Raw genomic sequence first — 23,176 nt, 5'->3', positions numbered from 1 at the left:
TGTTGTTGTTGGGTGTTAGGAAGGGTCTATGGAAAAGCCTAAAAGGGTCTGAATAAGGTGTTTTGGGTAGAGTTAAAGGCATAGAAATTTTATGATAGGATATCTATGATTTATTTATTAGAATAAAAATGTAAAACATAAATAACGTGCATTTTAAACAGTAAATAAAAATTATTTATAGTAAAATATAGCATATTTATTTTAATTTCCGTTATTAAAACAAGGCGCTCTTTGACCATAGATTTTAGAACGTCTTAATTTGCATTAAAAGTTAGGAATATAGTGTGTACAATTTATGCGTGAGGGGCAAATCTTGCATGCGTCCCGAGTAAGCTGGAGGTCGGATCACGCCTTGTTTCCTCTTTACCTTACCCAGCCGCTGTTTCTTTCCTTTAACCCATTTTCAATTCCCCTTTTTTTCAATGAACATCCTCCTTATTCTCGTTTCTTCCCAGCAACCTCCTTCCCACCCCCGTTTCTTTCCATGACCCCTGGACCCATTTCTGTCCCTAGGCACGAAGCCCCTTCCCACTTTCTTTCCACATTTTTCCTTGCCCCTCACCGCCTCATCCCCAACCTTTTCCTCCCCTCAGTATTCTACTTCCCTTCCCCCTTTCTTCCCATTAACCCCCGCCGGCGTTGATAATGATTTCCGTCGGTGTCTGACTCTGGCTGCATTCGGGGCTCATCGTTTTTTAACGACCCTTCAATTTCCTGTGTCATCTCGGTGGAGTGGAGGCGAACGCGCAAGAGGGCTCCCCTCCCCCTTCATTGGAGGGGAGGGGGAGACGGAGAACATGGCTAAGGGTCTCTCTCTCTCTCTCTCTCTCTCTCAGAATTCACGTGAATTACTGAAGAGACCGATTCATGGTCGTAGCGAGCGGTTCCGATTTGGCAGAATATTTCATTTTGGCTTTCTTGTCTGCGTGGCCCCTTTTACCTCTTCGACCCAATTCTCGCTCATTCATTCTCCTTCCTTTTATCCCTTTCCATCCCAATCGATTTCCTTATTGTTATTCCTCCCTCTTTCAAGTATCTGGCCTGCTTATTCCTGTCTCCTTCCTCCCTCCCTCCCTCCCTCTTTTTTCAAGGTTTCAGGAAGCGAATTAATTCTTCCTATTTTTGCCTTCCGTTTTCCAATTCGCTGAGTGACCGAAAATTTGTCTTCTCCCCAGATCATCGAGATATGCTGAAGTGCGCGTGCATGTGGCCCTCTTTATGTGTGGTTAATTTAGCTTATAGTTTGATTCTTCGTAATTACGCGTGTTCTGAATTGTTAGTTGTTTAATGTATTGGTAAATTTATCTTTTATCCGTAGGGATGAGGAAGTTGAGAATTGACATTAAAATTTCATCGCTTTCCCATGAGATCTGAAATTTCCTTGAATAGGAAATGTTGAATTTTCACAGAGGAGATTAGGAATTTTCGTGTCATCGGAAATTCTGAATTTGTATGTCTGAGGAACATTATGAACTAGCAGCTGTACCCGTCCTTCGGACGTGTTATCGAACGTACACCACTTCTAAATGACCTGGACGTACATCTTTCCAAGCCGATGGTACTGGCCACTGACCTGCTTGCTCAGGCACCGCTGGCCGACGGCAGGCGCATACATGTTGCGACAGGGTGCTCGGGAAAGATTTTCATTGTGACGACCCCTTTTAAACCGCCCTTGATAAAACTCAGGCTATAGTTAAACTTTGATATTGATGTTCAATGCGTTTGTAGTTATTTATGTTAAATCATGGTACCAAATTTGAATGTGGTAGGTCCATCTTTGACTTTTTGGGCACTAATTCCCAAAAAAGGGGCTACGCCCCCCTGCTATCAAAGTCGGGGTAGGTAAGCTACGACTCCCCTCTCCCCTGGTCGTAAGTCAAAAAGGCGTAGGCCCGATTACCAGGGGGGATTCCCCCCTTACTACTGAGGGTACATTATAGTCCCCCTTATTGTGGAGAGCCTGTTTCTACCTTTAGAAACATCATTACATAGATGTCACGTACGAAAGTTGTAAAAAATGAGGGGATATGAAAAAAGAGGGGTTATGACCCCCTTATTAATGGCCCGCGAATTTCGGATTTTGACTAAAATCTTCCTGGGCAGGAGGGGTCTATGGTAAAAATTTGGTAGCCCTAGCTGTCAACTCCGAAAGTTGTAAAAAATGAAGGGGTATGAAAAAGAGGGGTTATGACCCCCTTAGAAAAGGCCCTCGAATTTCGGAATTTGACTTAAAACTTTTCTGAGCAACTGGGGAGTGAAAATTTGGTAGCCCTAGCTTTCATAGTCTGGGGCCTGTGATAGCGAACAAACAGACAGACAGACAGAAAATTGCTTTATATAATATATATATAATATATATATATATATATATATATTATAAAATTATCTCGTTGGAAATTCTGAGGTTTATGGTATAGGTGTTTAGAATTGTTCTGAAGAATATTCAGGAATTTCTATTTCATAGGAATTTCTGAGGTTTATCGTATTATAGGAGTTCGGAATTTTTGCCCTCGCTAAGAATATTCAGAATTCTTATATCGCAGGAAATTTTGAAGTGTCTGTCATTGGAAAATCTGCATTTTTATATCATATGAATATGAAGGCTTTTAACATCAGGAATTTCTGAATTTTTATATCAAGTGATTATTATTAAGTGTTTTACCCTGGAAATTCTGAATATTCAAATTATATGAAATTTCAAACCAACATACTATATTTCTGTTTGGGATCGAATTATATGAAATTTCAAACCAACATACTATATTTCTGTTTGTGATCGAATTATATGAAATTTCAAACCAACATACTATATTTCTGTTTGTGAAGTGCTCCTCGTTTCCAGTGGCCATACTTCCTTGAAGTGGCCTTTTTAAAGCATTATTTTTTTATGACTTAGATAAACTTATGCAGCCGTGTGGGTCCCTGTCTCCTCTCCGTCAAATAATTGTCTTAAATTCTGTAGCATTCAGAAACTGGCTATCGTAATAGAGCGATGTTATGGCATCTATAAGTTCGGTGACACTTTAAAATAAAATATCTTTCTGAAGTTGTGCGATATTCACTTTCTTTATGACTTTGCGTGATTTTTTAATTAATTGTTCTTGTATCATTTTTATGGTTTATTCTGTGTACTACTGCGGTTCCTCTACTAATTTCCATCTGTTTTTTTCTATTTGTGTTGTGGTTCTTAATTTTTTTTTATCACTCTTAACTGCCTCATTTGTCTTCAGCGGTGAATGGTCGGATGTATACGTCACAGAGTTCATTACTGTTGTGGCTTTTTTTTTTTTATTATTGCAAACTTGAAAATAGGAATACACACATAGGATGTTATACATACATACATACATATATATATATATATATATATATATATATATATATATATATATATATATATATATATGTATACATACATACATACATATATACATATATATATATATACACAATACATACTTACAAACACGTACATACTTTTCCCAGCTCCAAAATGCACAGCTCACACATAGTCTGTGTTGCCAGCGCAACGCCCTCGTACACAACAGTTGCATCTTACTACAGTCGACTAACTACTTGGTACGTAATTCAGTGATTACTTCAGCGGAGGTGCTATGAGAGTTAGCGGGTTCTACCATGATATATGTATACACACACACATATTTATGCATATATATAATGGTCCTGTCATTGATTCACTTTTGATTTTTTGTATTATATCATCAAGCTACAAATATTCATCAGTATCGAAATATATATCAGAACATCAACGATTCTCTCAGAGGTTGAAATGAAAGGGAGAGAAGCAGCTCACATAAGTTTTCTTGCAGTCTTTTTAAGTGTATGGAAATACCGTCATCTCCAGAGAAAGTCGTCATCTTCCTCTCCGTCGGAGAAGAAAGAGAAGGCTGTCATCAGGATGGTTGCTGGCTGACAGCATCGACATTCTGATGATGACAGTCTATCGATACCTCCGCCATTATAGTCTCCCCTTCAGAGATTATTATTGATTGTAGGCAAATTGATCGATGAGTTTTGTTTTAGTTTTTTTTTTAACTATACTTTATTATCGTATGAGAAAATTGGTGTTTTTAATGTACCTTTTTGAATTTGTTTTCGAGAAGTATCTTAAATGGGGTTAATATCTTTTTGTCGTGGATTAAATTTTCGATTTTTTTTTATCTTTCAACATATTTTTCTTAAGTAAATGTTATTTTCATATTTATTACTTTTATATTTCTATATTGCTAGACAACAATGCTACTGTTGTTATTACAAATACTTTTTCCACTACTACTACTAATCATAATAATGATAATACTATAAATAATATTTATATGCTGATGATATCTTGTTGATGATGATGATGATAGTAAACTCTCTCTCTCTCTCTCTCTCTCTCTCTCTCTCTCTCTCTCTCTCTCTCTCTCTCTCTCTCTCTCTCTCTCTCAAGCTAAAAATAGACATTACTATATTGCCAAGTCTCACTCTTTCCCTTTTTCTTGCGAAGCTCCTCAGTATGGAAATGATCCTGACTGATTACCATTTTCTCCGTCTTAGGAAGGGCTACAGGACTTCATCAGGGTAACCAGAATGCTCCGAAGGAATTAGGTGTGATTTCGTTCGCTCAGATCCGGTGGGCCGTATCCGCGTGTCTTGGGCCGTTTGTGTAGTTGTTGCACTGTTGATGAGACTATGATGGTTATGAAAAAAATTTTCAGTGACTATCACTGCCATATTTGAACTTTAATTGCTGAGATGGTAAGGCGCTCGTTTTTCAGGTTATCTATCATTAAATCTGTTCAGTGCGTTCTGGGTCTACGTCTCATCCCTCTCACTACACCTATAAGAACGATACTCTCTTTTCATCAATCTATCTTTGACCAATTTTTCCAATCGACCAAACCATCTCAGAATTTTTCGATAAAACTTCAAACCAACGCTAACTTTTTTAGCGCGTCTGTTCATCTTCACAGTCCTCCGTAGACAATTTAAATTGTTTAGTTAATTCTATGTGCACACCCGACTACCTGCCTATCGTCACCTCTTTTCCAAATCACCTCATACTCTCATCCTTCTATCATATATTATGTTTACTCCCAGATACCAGTACGAATCAAGCACTTCCGTTCTTCTATATTCATTATGGAATTCACTCTTGCTCACATTTACCCAGACCTTTCTTTCTGGCAAACCCTCTCAATCTGTTTCCTTAGTTTCTGCCGTATCCCTTCACTCTCCATTATCATCCAAACACCAATCATTGCACACGCCATTCTTAGCCCACAAGCTTTCCCTATATTTTTTGTCCTTTCCCTCATTTCCCGCATCACTCCTTCGCTTAAGATATTCAACGAACAGGGAGACGAACACTTGTCTCAGAACTGCTCCCATTAAGATTCCAGGGAAAAGGGATTTGATTTTGGGGTAGATTATTGTTATACTGATTTAATGGAAAAGTCCATGAGATTTAAGGGTAGATCTGGTTGATAATCCAGATCCCTCCCCTCCCCCACATCCCCGTCTCTCTCTCTCTCTCTCTCTCTCTCTCTCTCTCTCTCTCTCTCTCTCTCTCTCTCCCCGAATGTCGGAATTATTTATTCTTCCTTTTTTCTCTACGTTGGATACAATGCCTTTGAGGCTGTCAGTTTTTTATTTTTATTTTTATGCAGAATATCTGTTTGTATCGAATACAAATACTTTTACTTTTCACGAGTAGAAAAAACTTTTTTTTTTTGAGAATGCTTAAAGAACCTCTCTCAGCGGTCAGCGGGACCCCTTGAATGTTGATCTGATTCATTTCGTTACTGGTTTTCAGATGATTATAAGTGGGTCTATGATTCTGCCCGCCGCAGGAATTTGTGAAAACGATAAAGTCCGTTGTATTAGAAGTCCCAGTTTGGTGCTTACGTTTTAAGAATTGGTTTGATTCGAGTTTTTAGTTTTCTGTAAAAGAAAACTATTTTGCCGGCTTTGTCTGTCTGCTCATCCGCGCTTTATTCTGTCCGCCCTCAGATCTAAACATCTACTGAGGCTAGAGGGCTGCAAATTGGTATTACGATCATCCACCCTCCAATCATCAAACATACCAAATTGCAGCCTTCTAACCTCAGTAGATTTTATTTTGTTTTGAGGTTTAAGTTAGCCATGGATCGTGCCTCCGGCAGCACTTTCCGGAGGAATGGGACGCACCCTCACTTTACCGTATCTGGTGAGTAACTGAAACACTACCGGTCCGGTCATAGCTGATGATTTTATACAGCATTACATATTGTACAAAAACATTTCTCATCTGTTTTAATAGCAAATAAATCAGGTCGCTTAATCAGATGTTGAAGCTAGTGGTTCTTACACGGTCTTAATTACGTAGTCAAAATAACGCTTTTGTGGACTGATGAGACGGAACATTGCCAAATGAAAATTCACCCTAATGACATTTGAATCTGATCAGGAAAGCTCCTGTTTGGGAGATTTGAATGTTTTAGTAATCTCCTCCTCCTCCTCCTCCTCCTCCTCTTGTTCTTCTTCTTCTTCTTCTTCTTCTTCTGTTCCGTGAAAGGAGGGTTTTAGGATAAATCGAAAAAAAAGTGCGTCGTCGTACTGATGTGAGTCATTTTCTTTCATAATTTGAGTGTATAGTCTCCAGGTAAAAACACGACGAATTTGGTCCCTGTATAGTGTAGTAAATGTGGTTCGTATGTGTATAATTTATAGTCAGATGTGCAGCTTTTACACACTAACACACAAACATAAATATATTTATATGTATGTATGTATGTGTATGTATCACACATATCCATAGGTGAAAAGTAAGAGACGGGTTGTAGGTCCTGACCGGTTTCGACTTTATTTCCAAACTATTGACGAATGATTACAGACGTATATATATGTACGTATTTGTATGTATATAAACAATTTGATGGCGTTTGTTTCCAATGACCATCCAGACAAAATATTTTTAACATTAATACCTTTTCCCTCAGCCATCCTTGTGAATTAGAAAGAACTGGGTAGTGAATGAGAGAGAGAAAAAAGGGTGCGCGTTGGCGGGTAAGTAGGGGCTGGGGGGGAGGATGATGATGTTGGAGCCATGACAACCTGTATAGCCGCCAGGGAGAAAGTTCCGTCGGTCTAAGTCACGTTCTAATGGCTTCAAGTGTTGGGTAACGAGGTAGAGGACTGCCCCGATGTGCAATATCGAGACTGAGATGCGCCCCACAAGTAAATTCGGACGTGCTTTCCAAAGACCACCACCGCCTGCATTTTAGCCTTAGTACTACAAGCACGGTCTAGGTATATACCTAGACCGTGACTACAAGAAGCCTCTTTGGGCCTCGTATCTTTTTGACTGGGATTCCTGCTGCATTGCAACCTACGTATGTAGGTCTCTCTCCTCTCTCTCTCTCTCTCTCTCTCTCTCTCTCTGGTTACTATAGATATATAGTCTAGCACTGGGCACAGAGAAACAAAACTGGAACCCAAACGCTTCGGCAAGAAATCACGATATTCCGATCAATACGTAGCCAGAACCTGACGGAAATGCCATGACGGTAAGAAATGCCGTGACCACCTAACTTTGTCTACTCGCTTTGACAGAATCATAGCAATTTCGCGTCAGTATTCGGTGTAGATACTTCCCCTAGAGGACAGTATAGTCGATGCACCTCACGCAGTGCACTGTAGGCCTTATTGAAGGCTCTTTGCAGCGTCCATTCTGCCCGAATCTACAGCCTCATTCGTTTCTTTTACTGTACCTCAAGTCATATTCTCTTTCTTCCATCTTTCTCGCCACTCTCCTAACCTTTTTTTTCAACATTATCATCTTCGCTGAATGACCTCATAGGTCCCAGTGCTTGGCCTTGGCTTACATACTATATTACTGATGACGCTGTGCAAATAAGATATCGACACCCAACGTACGTGACGTGTGACGTTGATTCGGTAGAAAACTTGCGTGATTTTCTTCATTGTGGTTAAGTGAAGGCAATAACAGCTAAATAGCAGTTAGATATTGCATGGAATCTTAAGTTTCGATATGTCTGCCAAAATCCGAGATGGTTTATGGTTTAGTTCACTATAATCTACCGACGCACCCATTCAGACCAAGAGCCCATTGACTCTAATTTGACCATTTTCCTAGAACCGGTGTGAGATGCTCAGTGTCCAACCAGTTATACGAGTATGTCATAATCAGGGCGAAATTACTCTTTCCTCATCATTTGCTTTCACTGCCTCTTAGCGTAAGGTTATTCCGCCTTTGATGTTTCCCATTCGCGAAGCCGTCAGTAATTACGTTTAAGACGTTAAGAACAATCATGGGTATCCTACCGGATGAGTCTAGATGCAGTGTCGCGTGTCATTTCGGCGACGGCACCGTGTTGTTGACAGTGCCGAATAATATCACAACTCTCTCTCTCTCTCTCTCTCTCACATAGTTCTCGACGAGGGAATCGTCACACTAGTGGGGTAACTATCCTCAAGGCTGTCTCTCTCTCTCTCTCTCTCTCTCTCTCTCTCTCTCTCAGTTCTCGACGAAGGAATCCTCACTGCAATGACGTAACTATTCCTCTCTCTCTCTCTCTCTCTCTCTCTCTCTCTCTCTCTCTCTCTGTTCTCGACGAGGGAATCCTCTCTGCAATAACGTAACTATCCTCTCTCTCTCTCTCTCTCTCTCTCTCTCTCTCTCTCTCTCTCCCCGCCTACTTAGGTCAGGTGAATGGCCAAGTTTTTCTTCTTGTTTATATTTTACCGGCATTTTACGGAGTCTTATGGTTTTAATATTCGTTTTGTAGGTTTATCTTTTTTTTCATTCGGTAATTTGTTTCGTAAATGTTTTATTTATTTCTTATTATTGGTTTGGTGAGTTTTTTATTTTTATTTGATGAAAAAGAGAAAGAAGGATATTAATACTATCATTAGCGTACAGATACGCTTAAGATGCTAGGTTAATCTGATTATATGTCAGTTCAAATGTCTGTATTTTCTTTTTAAGCGAGTCAGTGATATTCCTTTTCAATGCTGCTGTATAACATGAATTTATGGCTTTCTAGCCCTTCCACTGAACTGTTCCATTACCCTTCACCTTGCGCCCTTCTTTGTTATCTTTCTATGTGAAGAAATAATTCGGATTGCCAAAAAAAAAAAAAAAAAAAAAATCATGTATAGTCTTGATCCTCATATTTCGGAATTTGTCTTCTTTGACCTTGGCGTTCTCTCTCTCTCTCTCTCTCTCTCTCTCTCTCTCTCTCTCTCTCTCTCTCAATATCAATTTACAGCTATTTTTTTTAATAAGCTCTCTCCCCAATTGACATGGAAAATTCAGTGAAATTATCATCACGGCTGCCACCTTTCTCCTTTCTACGTCTTTTCCGATGCTGCTCTCTCCATTGTTTGTAAGGAGATGTTTGGTGTTGGGATCATTTAGTCAATTGAGCTGTTGGGAAGCTGACAGACGTACCGCTGATTTACTTACTGAAATATTTTGAAGTATTGGGGAGAGATGTTGGTAGGAATAATATATGTATATGTGTGTGTATATGTGTATATTATAGATATATATATATCAATATATATATATATATATATATATATATATATATATATATGAAAATTTCTTTCTGGAGATTGTTTCCACTCTTCCCTCGGAGGTGAGATTACCTCGTCGAGGCCATCCCCTATGTGGGCTCTTGAATATTATTGAGAGAGAGAGAGAGAGAGAGAGAGAGAGAGAGAGAGAGAGAGAGAGACTTCCTTGTAAATTTACTTGTAGTTTGCCTCCCCTTATTGGACTTAAACATGTTGTTGTTATTAAAAGATGTTAGATCTGACAGAGAGAGAGAGGTTTGCATCCCCAACGATGAAGTTTACAGAAAAAAAAAAAAACACAGACACACATTGCCGTACAGAAGTACCATTGTTGATATCATCGGGGAAAGCGAACGTCATTATGCGCTAATGAACCTCTCAGGGTAAAACCTATTCAAGTTTTAAGCGTAATTAATAAGCGGAGTCGTTTCAAGAGTCTCGAGGAATTTCAGTGGTCCAGCAATGTGCTTTTGACAGTTTCAAGTTTTTAGGAAATAAAGGAAACATTTTTGTATCTGTTCAGCACCAGAGAGTTCCTCGTTGGACGAGTGGTTTTCGCGCTCCGCTACCAATCCGGTGGTCCGAAGTTTGATTCTCGGCTCGGCCAACGCGGAATCAGAGGAATTTACTTCTGGTGATAGAAATTCATTTCTCGATATATATAATGTGGTTCGGATCCCGCAATAAGCTGTCGGTCCCGTTGCTTGGTGACCAATGAGTTCCTAGCCACGTATATATATATAATCCTTCGAGCCAGCCCTAGGAGAGCTGTTAATCAGCTCAGTGGTTTGGTAAAACTAAGATATACTTAACTCGGCACCAGGGTCAGTGGAAATTTGCCTTGGCTATTGAACTAAGGACCTCCTAGGAATTTTTAACCTTGTACAAAAATATATTTTTACACCTCTGTAGCTTTTAATTGTCAATGAAATCGTTCTAAGAGTGATTCTTTATTAGAATTTAGAATGGAAAAACGATCGTAAGAAACTTCACGCGCAAAGCCCAATAGCACGCCACATAACCCTCATGTGTGGAAAACGTGAAGCGATGACGAAAAATAATAATGCATGATAAAACTGGACAAAAGAAACCATGAAGTAATTGACGACAAATCTGTTTTGAAAGGCAGATTCGTCATAAAAGCTGCAATGAGGGATATGGTTCGACGCCGACTCGGCTGTTGATTAGTATTGAAGAAAAGCGCTCGACGGTACGACGCCAATTCGGTGTGTAAATTCGCGGCGTGAGGAATATTGCTTTTGGAATGTCAACGGAGGATTAAAGCCCCAGATCCCGGGGACTTTTCTGCTCCCCTCTCCCTCCCGTCCGAGTCCCCTCCCTCCCCTCCCCCCTCCCTGCCAGACTCAGTGACGGAATTCATTAGTCCCAACTCTCTCTCCCTCTCTTCGGTCTATCTCTCTCTCTTCTCTCTCTCTCGTCTCTCTCGCATCTCTCTCTCTCTCTATATATATATATATATTATATATATATATATACTATATATATATATATATATATATATATATATAGATTATATATAAAGTGTTTCGCATTCGTGGATCAATCGTTTTGTTTCTAAAAAGTTGGATTCTTATATTCATTACTCTCTCTCTGTCTCTCTCTCTCTCAGCAGTTTTTCATATTCATGAATCAATCATTTTGTGTCTGGAAAGCTGGATTCTTAAAGTATTCATCGAGCTGGTCACGCTTTGACTAAGCTTCCATTTGAGTTTTATGGAGTAAAATATTTAAAATGTCAGTTACAACGTGCAGGTCAGTTAGGTGTTTTCAAATCTGGTTTGTATTTCAACAAGTAAAAAATGCTCCGAAGTTTCTTCGGCGCAATCGAATTTTCTGCACAGCGTATAACGCTTTATGAAACACTCAACCACGGCCCATGAAATTCTCAGCCGGCCGTGGTGTCCTGTGTTGTTACGATGCCAGATTCACGATCATGGCTAAATTTAACCTTAAATAGGATCAAAACTACTGAGGCTAGAGGGCTGCAATATGGTGTGTTTGATGATTGGAGGGTGGGTGATGATCTGCATACCAATTTGTAGCCACTAGCCTCTGTAGGTTTTAAGATCTGAGGGCGGACAGACGAAGCCATCTCAGTAGTTTTCTTTTACAGAAAACTAAAAGGTGTAAGAGTCTTCTGGTAATCGATGGTGTATTCAATTCTTATGTTCTTTGATCAGACGTCTTGATTAAACTTATAAGGAAATTTAGTGTAAAGAATTTTCATGATATTCATTTCGACCACTGGTTGGAATGAGATGGTCTTAGACCTTTGTAACGCCTGGATGTATGTTTTACTAAATGGCACTTGATAAGTATGAAATGCCTCTAACAGCGTTGCAGTGGCTTGTTGAGGATGATGATAAGAGAGAGAGAGAGAGAGAGAGAGAGAGAGAGAGAGAGAGAGAGATTTCTGCTCTTTGCATGCGCGCCAATACTTCATTCATTCCCTCATCCACTGGTTAGTATGGGCAAAGGAGCCTCCTTTGTCAGTGTAATTCTCTCTCTCTCTCTCTCTCTCTCTCTCTCTCTCTCTCTCTCTCTCTCTCTTATCATCATCCTCAGCCAACAAGCCACTGCAACGCCGTTAGAGGCATTTCATAGCAACTTTACGTAGCCATGCTACTTGTCCATTCATCAAGGCAATATCGCATATCTTGTGCCTCTTTCCTTTTCGATACATCTTAACACGTTCCCCTCGTAAACGCCGCCTTTTACTTTCATACAACATTTCCTATTCTTCATTCTCCATCCTGGAGTGCGCACGGGGTAAATCAGTGCCCCTGTATCGATTTCTTAGGCCTACGGAAGGAAGTGCGCGTGGCCCACCACTGGTCTAGTTTGCTGCTTTAAAGGCCGACTGGTTGGAGGATGTGGGGGGTGGGGGCAGGAGGGGGGAGCGCAGTGGAAAGGGGTCCGATGGGGTAGGATGAAAGAGGGGGGTAGGGCATTGAGGAGGTTGCTGGGGCTCTACAATAGTGAGGACGTGCCGAGGGAGAGCAGAGAAAGGATGAGAGAGAGTGCCACATGGTTGGTGAAGACTATAAAAGAGAGAGAGAGAGAGAGAGAGAGAGAGAGAGAGAGAGAGAGAGAGAGAGAGAGATTGCCAACTGAATGATGAAGACTTAGGAGGAAGATAGAAGCAGTTGGTGTTAGCGATCGAGATATGTATGGATCTATGTATAACATACGCACAGATACTTTTCATCAGACATGACACACCAGTACATACATGAATGATATTAGCACTATAATCGAAGAATATAGTACTATAGAAAATATAGTACTACAGAAAATACAAGACATAAAGAAAAGAAAAAGAGAATTTCCTCTATTGATCGCAGAGTTTATATTGCATCTGAAGCGAAGCCTTATGATAGTAGGTTGAGTCGACTCCAGCGTAGAATAGCCTCGTACGCTGGCTGTGTTGGGCTATGAGATGGGATCGATCGATATAGACCTATTCCAGGATTCGGTTTTTTTACGTACGTACGTGAGGGAAGCACGTGCTGTGTTTTACAGACTGTTACAATATCTTTTAGTCTTCACATCCAGGATTTCATATTTTGTGGTATCCGACGTAATGATAATCATGTTTATTCATCGATAATGTATAAGTGCTGCTCTACCACTTCGACTGGCCAAGTGGTCTTCACATGTCTTGATTATTTGGATCGTGACCGATTTCGCATAGAGCCAATTTTAAGAATCGGTTTTGCTTATTTCACAAGGATTTTATCGGTACGATAATTCAAAAGGTTTGTCCAGTCATTAGGTTATATATATATACATTGTGTGTGTGTCTATATATATATATATATATATATATATATATATATATATATATATATATATATTATATATATATATATATATAGAGTATACATTATATATATATATATATATATATATATATATATATATATATATATAGATATGATATAGAAACATACTTTATATATATTATATATATATATATATAAATAAATATATATATATATATATATATATATATATATATATATATACATATACTATATATATATATATATATATATATTAAACAGCACGAGTTGAAACGTTTTTAGTGGCCAATTACTAACTGTTACTTAGACAAAGTGGCGGTAACAGACCTGTTAACAACTCTTGGATGAGTAGGCTTCATAGACCCTCATTAACCAATAACTAGGATTTATGGCGTTAGTAGACTTCTATTAACCACGGGCTGGGTAAGTGGCATTTATAGGTTCTTCATTAACCATTACCAGAATAAATGCTGTTAATAGTCATCAAGCAACCAAGGACAAGTTGTGTGTGAGTCGTAGACTCATTAACCGGTTCCAGGATGAGTGGCGATAAAAGGCCTTTCGTTACTGACTGGTAGAATGAGTGGAATTAGTAGACCATTTTGTAAGTGTGTCCAGGATTTGATAAGGCGTTAGTGGATAGTTTAAGATACAGCTGGAGTTAATGGCCTTTTGTTAAGGGAATGCAGCCACCATAATGGGGCGAATATCATTTGCCTGTGCCAGAACGACTCGCGTTGCCGTCCGAGAGAGCAATGATTTTATTAAGTGATCATATAACTGGGATTTGGTACATTCATAAAGTAATGCCTTTTGCTGAAGAATTAAGTATGATTTCGTTTTTAAAAATTAGAATGTTCAAAACAGATTTATATTGTAAGAAACTGTAAATGTATGCTTTCTAAAAAAAAGGAGAGAAAAGGAGAGACAGTAATTACACCCAAGCTGAAAGAGTTCAGCCTGGCAGGATTCAGTGGCGTTCAGAAAGCGTTCATTACAACTGGGAAGTGTCTCTGAGAGACCTTTATTAGCCACAACCATGATATGGTTTTAAAGGACGTTTATGCACATTGAGCAGTTGAGAGGCACCAGGTGAATCTTATTATTTTATATATATTTGTTAATTAATTCATTTATTTTTTTCCTTTCTTAATAAATGGTGCCTCTTCTTTCTGCATTTCCTTTTACCACGTCTTACGTCTACCGAATGAATACCATAAAATGAGTATGTATATACAGTGTATAGATATGGTTATATGTATGTATATACAAAGTAAATCCAAGTATGTAGTATACTTAAAATAAAAAAAGATGCGTAGAATCTAAGCTGGCGATGTATTGTTACAAGAGATATGATAATACTCTCGTCGGATAAAATTCTGAATGTAATTCAGTTAAAATTGTAAAATATTGTATATTTTCTCTAATAAAAGATAAAAAAAAATGAATACCATATTCTGTGGAAGCATGAATTTCAAGTCAGTGGCCCCTTTAGTGGGCTTGTTCCATATTAATAGGTTCCATCTTCTGAATAATAACAACAACTTATAAATGACGTTAACATTCATTGCATACGAATGAATTAGAGTTTACAGGCATTTGTTAACGAAGAACGGGACAGATGAATTTAAAAGGCCTTTACTCACATTGGCCAGGAACCGTTGAGTGTCTTTGTAAAAGCTTTTCATGTAAAAAGACCCTGATTAACCGTGAACAGGACCAGTAGTGTAAATCATTTTCATCCAGCAGACTAAGTGGTGTTTTATAGATATTTATTATTAATTGCAACCTATACGAGTAGCGTTAGTAAGCCTTTATTAACCAGAACGAGGGACATTGAATAACCTTTGAGAATAAATGGCTTTGACTTGGCCACGAAGTTACGGTTATAATAAGATAGAATACCCTTCCCAAAGAAGGGTGTATAATATATATGTGTATGTATATATTATATATAATATATATATATTATATATATATATATTATATATATATATATATAATATAATTCAGTACAAGGGTTTTTTCATGCTTAATTAGGATATGTCAAATATAATAAGGAAACCGGGTCCGCTATCATTACATTTCTCAGTTCCAAATTGGGCTGGCAATTACGCGGTAATTAAACAAATAACAGAGATTTTATTCATATTTACTAAACTTGATATTAATCATCTACGGACATCAGGCTAGTTTTATTGCGGCATCAGAGTACACACAGGGAGGCTTTTATTAAAACGATAATATCGTACTCATCAGCCACAGATATCATTTTTTTTTTTTTTTTTTTTTTTTGTGGCGTCATAATTCTCCTGTAACGATAGATTCACTGGTTTACAAAGAAATTGAAGCAAGCTCAAAAATACCCGTTTTTACCTTATTTTGGGGGTGCTAAATTCAAATTTGAAATCCGGTTTTACTCATCACCTCTAGTTATCTATCCTGTTTTATCTGTTATAAGCTGCTGCAGCTCTTGAAATGTGCACATATATTCTCTGTTTATACTAAAATGAGACTATTTAAAAGCCAGAAAACTAGAGGTGATAGAGCAAAACTATTTATAAATTTGAATTCAGCACACCCAAATTAGCAAAAAACCCCTATCCCCATTCTTGCCTCAGACCAAATTTTTTTTTTTGTAAACCAGTGAATTATTACAGTTTAGTCATATTTTATCTTTTAATATGTGAATATCGTAGTCATAAAACACTTGGCAGCTGTCATTTTTTAGTTCATGCATCTAGTGCTAGTTTACTATAGTAGATTCATATCACCCGTGCATCTGATGTCTAGGCTAGTCCCTTACGGCGCTCCTGATTAGCTGTTGATAAGCCAATCACAGGGCTGAAGCTCTCAGTGTCGAGAGGTTCACATAGGCTGGATGTATGTTCCAACTCTCCTGAGGGATCCGTCATTCAGAAGTATCCCTCAGGAGAGGTGGAACATACATCCTACCTATTTGAACTCTCTCGAGAGAGACTGAGAGTTTCCAGCCCTGTGATTGGCTAATCAACAGCGTCGTAAGGGACTGGCCTAGACATCCGATGCACGGTTGATGTGAATCTACTTTTTTTACAGTATGCTGTCACAACAACTTGATTGCATCATTGTTTAGGGGTTCTTTTAAACGCAAGAGACTGTCCGGACAGAATCTCAAAACAATACCAGTATCTCTCGTAACCTGTTTGTGGAGTTAATGTTCCTTATAATTTTTTTTTACTGCAATTTAATTAATTTGATGGAATTTAATTAATGTGATCGAATATTGGTAAATAGAGCTGAAATTATGTTGATTAGTATTGATGATTATTTTTCGTGTCTTATGTTTATGACTTTCCAGTCTTTAAATGTAGGAGTTTCTTGATGGTTCCGATGTAGCTGTTAGCGAATTAATTTACAGCGATATTGTTTGTAGTTCTTGAATCGAAAGATAGGGAATAAAACTACATTAATGTAATGACAGTCCTTTAATACTTGTACTATTAGTACACTCTAGCCATATAATCTAGAGACAGGGACTAAAAGAATTGTGAATTTATTCTATTCAAGTGCGGAAGTATTTAAAATTAACGATAGGAAGCTAATATCGGTTCTCATAATACTTTGGAGAAACACGAGTTTTAGCAATTGAATCTCCATAGGTCGAAGATTTCACATTTTTGTTACAGACGTAAGTCTTAGTATTCATATCAGCTCGTAAGAATTTGTTGTTGGTGTTCATATTTTGTGGGAAATAGGAAAGCTTTCATTTTAAAAGTTTTGAAATCCAAAGATAGCAAACTAAAGATGATTCCCGTATTCTTATGGCAATGGATGATACAAGGAATTGATGTGAAATATAAACCAGAAGATTAAAAATTATTTTTGGTATTTAAACGTCGCACCTTTGGCCATTATGGGTAGGATTTTAATATTAGGTCTGTTAGTTCTACTGGAAATGTGCCTTTTTTTTTCATCTATCTTCAAATAAGTAGAATTGGTTGAGTAGTTCTCATATTTCTGTGAGACATAATCTTGACTTTATTGTCCTCCCTCATATTTCTGATACCTGAAGATTAGAAATTGATATTTGTTCTCATATTTCAGTGAGAACTAGAGATACAAGATTACTTCTCATGTTGCTATAAATGCTACATATAAGAAAATTATCATGGGGTTTCATTGATATGAAAACTAAAGTGTAGACATCAATGGAGTCGCAGGAAATAAAAAAAAAATGTACTATGTTGTATATACATAGCTGTTAAGGGACAAAGAACCGGGGACATATAAATGAACGTGCATCTAACCAAGGGCTTCAGTGCTTAGATCAGGCGGAGGTGGAACTCTCTCTCTCTCTCTCTCTCACACACACACACCCACACACACCATGAGAGTCGATCGGGGGACGCCCACACAATTTTCCCCATGCCCTTTTCCAAGGGGATGTGTGAGACCACGCCCTGGCGCTCTTGACTACGAGTGGCTTGACCGTGTAGGTTTGGCTTTGCTTTTGTGCTTGATTTTTGGCCCCAAGTCTTAAAGAGGGAGGTTTCGAGATGGTCAGGGAGATATCGGTGACGGTCCCGTCATTTTGACGCCTCAGCCAGTGGGTCTTCTCTCTCTCTCTCTCTTCTCGATTGATGCGTTTAGAAAGGCCCGTTGTCTATCCGTCAGTTGTTTTTATTATCGGAGCTGTTTTGGATTCTAGGGGATTTTCACCGTTTTTGGAATATGAAAAACTACATTCCGAACTCATAGTCTTCCCTCCCACCCTCAAGATTAAGTCAGTAGGAAATGACGAAGAGAGAGATTTATGTCTATTTTTGTTTCTAGAAGAATGATACATTGTTTGCTTTGCATTGATTTGATGTATAAACTGGTGTGACAGCGACTTTGGTCTTCAGTTAGTTGGTAAATTGTTGATGTTGGATAGTGCAGTCTAGAGAAAAGCCCGACGACTTTGGCAGTCAGGTGCATGAGCCTGAAGGAGAAAAGTAAATTAACTAAAATAATGGTAAGGAAGGCAGAAGCAAAGAGATGTTTCTGGAAACTTTTTCTACATGATGGCGCAATAATGGCGCCTTCTCAGTAATATTGGAATACCGAAGCAGAATGAGAGGTTTGGACCTTTCTTGTGCTAACTGGTGGATCAAGGCCTTGAAGGAACTTGATTCGCTTGTTATTTTAGTTATCATCTGATTGGCACTGACTGTACGTGTGCGTGTGTGTGTGTGCGCTTCTAAGTAATCTCTCTCTCTCTCTCTCTCTCTCTCTCTCTCTCTCTCTCTCTCTCTCTCTCTCTCTCTCCGAATACTTCCTGTGATCATTACTGGTCAAGCGTTGGATGACCCCAATCTCTCTCCTCTCTCTCTCCTCTCTCTCTCTCTCTCTCTCTCTCTCTGTAGGTTAGCGAAATTCTGATGTTTGCTGTTCCTCTAGGCCTTGTTAAGAATATTGATATTGGACTAATCGAAGCTGAATTTATTACAGATAACTGTAATTAATATTTGCCCCGCGCAATGGTTTGTCCGAATCAGCCCGAAATAGCTGTGTTTGTTAGGAGGAGCTTGTTGATTTTGTTGTTTGTTTGTCGATTGTGTCCTTGTTTGTTGTTTTTATTTGGAGTCTGGTATGCATTTGGGAAGGTCCAGTCAATCATGCTCGTTTGTTTGTCGAATTTAATTGTTTTAATTAATAAGATACTTTTTATCGTTAAGTTTGTTTGTCCCTCTGTGTTACAGTAACGGAATGGACGTGCAAACAAATGTCCGTATCTAGCCCAGGTCTGAGGAAGACAAAAGAAAACGAGGCTGCTGTAGACGTGGATTTTGAAGGTTACACCAGATTTTCAATGAATTACTAGCTTTTTCTTTTGACTTTGTTTATATCCTATGTTCATCTTTGTTTAATGTAATTTTCCAGCAGTATATCATTTACTGTGGAGTTCTGTATTTTGTTTAAGGGTCAGTGTTACTTACAGGAATTAGATGTAGTGTATGTGGATGAACATTGCGTTTTATTATCTCAAAATACATTAATTTCAAGTCGTTATCACTTGGAATGTTTTACATCGTTTACAGTAATTGTATTTTAGTCTGAGGAACGTCATTGTGACCGCCCAGCGTCGGAGATCTATATTTTCTTTTGGTTTTACTGGGTCTTTAGCATTTTGCACTCCTTCAAGCCTGGCAGAGTTAGGCATTAAGTTGTCCGTAGAATATGTTAATTTTTACTATCTCTCGTTTCGGTAGAGTTATGTTAGTGTCTGATCAAGTTATTCCGTTTTTCCTTTGCTTAAACATTTAACTTATTCAAAGAGGACAGTTTTCCGTTATGTTTTACATGTCAACATTTTCATCACTTTGTAAAATTAAATTTCTCCTTCAGTTTTTTACCATTATTTGATAAAGAAAAGCTTTTCATTTTGATGAATTCCTATTTTTTATGGTTTTTTTTTCTAATTTCTCTCTCATTTGAAGGTAAAGTCTTATTTCGACTTTTTAGATGTGAGTTATGGTGCAGACAGGAATGTTTCCCTTTAACTGTCTTTCAGTTTTGTAGATTTCTATTTTGGCGTGGAGTGGAAAGCGCCGTTTTAATGTTCGCATTCTTATTCATCATCTCTATTATTTCTTCCGAATTTCATCGGAGTTTTGCAAAGTTGACAGATTGATTTTGTAGCCGACGAAAGAAAATTGAGGCTGTGACCCTTCATGAATTTGAGAATTGTTACTTTTTACTCCTGTAATTGGGTCAGGAGGTCATTCATTTTTTTTCTTTTAGCTGATTGCAATATGTTTTTTAATTGTTTTCATGTTACGATTGATTGATGATTATTTTCAACTGTCATCGCAACGTTTTATTTTATGAAGTGTATTACATGCATATAAATCTAATTGTGACTCTTTGTTGCTGCATGATTTCTGATACGTTCAGGACAGTCAGTCATAGATCGTCATTTTCATAATTAATAATGCTGCCGTAAATATCGTTAATTATACGAAGCTCATTCATCATCATCATAACATCATAATGATGATTTGCGATGATTTACCGGCGCTGTTATTCAATGTTAGAGTTGGTGTCTTCTCATTAAGTATTTTATTACCATATTATGATCATTTTATTGTTGCCACTGTTTCCATGCCAACGCGAAATCGGAGGAATTTATTTCTGGTGATAGAAATTCATCTCTCGATGTGGTTCGGATCCTACAATAAGTTGTAGATACCGTTGCTTGACAACCAGTTTGTTTCCAACCACGTATAAATATCTAATCCTTCCGGCCAGCCCTAGGAGAGCTGCTCATCATCTCAGTGGTCTGGTTAAACTTGTAATGACGTTCGAGACGAAAAGCCCGACCCTTGGGACGTTAAGTACCATCGTGATTCTCACCTCAAGGAACATTCATTATGCCTATCTATGTAATGACCAAGGTTGAGGGGGGGGGGGGGTTGACCGCGGGCTAGACGACGCCATATGAACGTAAAGTTTATTAAGCTCAGCTTAGCGGTGTTATGTTGTACACAGAAAAGTGTATTTAGATACATTTCTCTTTTTAGTGTTAGTGCTTTTTATCGTCAATATTATGATTGTCCTTTTTCTTCAATATCGTTAATATTAGGCTATTATCATTCATTATCGTAATTATGGTGAGTTTAATTATCAAAGCAATAGTAATGATAATCATTGTTGTCGTTTTCTTCATTGTTTTCAGTGGTGGGCATCATTTTCATCCGTAATAGGAATATTATAGATTATTATTATAAGGATTATTACTAAACTAGTGTATTTGTCATGTCGAAAATAAGGGTTGTTTAAGCAATTTTGCAATTGGATGAAACCTACGTTAGTACATAATGTTGCCCGGCAATTTTTTTTATAATGTGTGGTAATTAAGCTCACAGATCTTTTCCTTCTAGACTAACCAGTATTGCTCACAGAATATATTTATTTATAGATATATATATATATATATATATATATATATATATATACATATATATATATATATACATACACATACATACATACATACTACATACATACATACAATACATTACATACCCATACCACACACACACCACACCACAACACACACACACACGGACATATATATTAATAATATTATTATATTATATATATTATATTAATTATATATATATATATATATATATTATAACGTCGGTACTGGTACGGTACATTCCATTTTATGTTGTAAAAGCTGTTTCATATCTAGAGCATGAATGTTTGAAAGTTTCATCATCTAGACCTTCGCTCATGACATCAGGCAATAAAATATATCTATTTTTCAACCGTAGGGAGATTGGCTGGTGTTTGCTTTTAATTTCATACGAGTGGCTTTTTTTTTATATTTTCTGATGTTTTTTTTTATTTTATATATAAAGATCGGCTGTCCCTTTCAGGGCAGCCGGTTGTTCCCCTTAGGTTGCTCTACCTTACTGTGATAATGATAGTGATACCGTCTCTCATGGGTGCCTGTTTATGGCGATAATGAAGGAGATAGTGAGAGTGATCCTTCGCTGGTTTTATTGTGAATGGAAATCATTGTGACGGTGATGGTGACACTGGCCCTCTGTTGATTCTTCGTTAATGGTGATAGATGCCCATTGCTAATTTTGCTGATGGTAGTGACACTATTGGTTTTGCAGTTGATGGTGATTGTCGGTTATTTATGGATTAACTGTTGGTGGTGACAATGGGGTTCTGCCAGGAGTCTTTCATGTCGCTAATGGTGGTCGTTGCTCTACTTTGTCCTACTAATGATGGAGATGGTGACAGCGGTTCATCAAGAAAGTTATACTCTTGTTATTGATTACGATAATGATTTTTATCGTGATAGTGGGTGTTTCTATTGTCGTTGATGAAGATGGTGATAAAAGTTCTAATGTTGGTGGTACTGATGGTGTTAGTGGCTTTTTGCTAGTACTGTTGATGGTGATAATGAACATGAATCAGATTGGATTTTTGTAATGAAGACTGGATCATGAAGATAATTTAATGGGTTTTTGTGATGATGACTGGATCATGAAGATAGTTTAATGGGTTTTTGTGATGATGACTGGATCATGAAGATAGTTTAATGGGTTTTTGTGAAGAAGACTGGATCATGAAGATAGTTTAATGGGTTTTTGTGATGATGACTGGATCATGAAGATAGTTTAATGGGTTTTTGTGAAGAAGACTGGATCATGAAGATAGTCTAATGGGTTTTTGTAAAAGAGGTCTGGATCATGAATAGAGATTAATGTTGATAATGATGACGACGACGACCCTGCTACGACAATAAGTGGTTATAAAGATGGGATTCTAATTGCTATGATAATGATAACTACGAAAATGACTTTATGATTGTAGAAATGTCTAATGTACTGATTTAGTGACGACATTGTTCCCAAGCATCAGTGAGCAAGATACAGTTTATGACTATGTCACTGTTAATGAAGGTGATAAGGCTGATAGAGGATAACGATATTTGAATCTTCGATAATGATGCTGGTGCCTTTTCTGTCCTCTAGTGATGATGTCTATCATGATACCCACTTGATTAACTGATAAACTGTCGTCTGCAAATTAAGTGTTATAACAGCAAGAAGCAAGTGTTTTATTATAAATGAATGTATTAATTATTAAAAAAGAAAGGAAGTCACTAAATACTTTTGCAAATTATTCATTTAGTCGTATTGGATTAGTAAACAATTCCATAAATTAGTATTCATAAATTCATACATATATATACGCATATTATCACTGTCCTTTCA

This window comes from Macrobrachium nipponense, chromosome 43 (genome assembly GCF_015104395.2).
Source record: "Macrobrachium nipponense isolate FS-2020 chromosome 43, ASM1510439v2, whole genome shotgun sequence".
Classification (NCBI taxonomy): domain Eukaryota; kingdom Metazoa; phylum Arthropoda; class Malacostraca; order Decapoda; family Palaemonidae; genus Macrobrachium; species Macrobrachium nipponense.
This window is presented reverse-complemented; position numbering follows the sequence as displayed.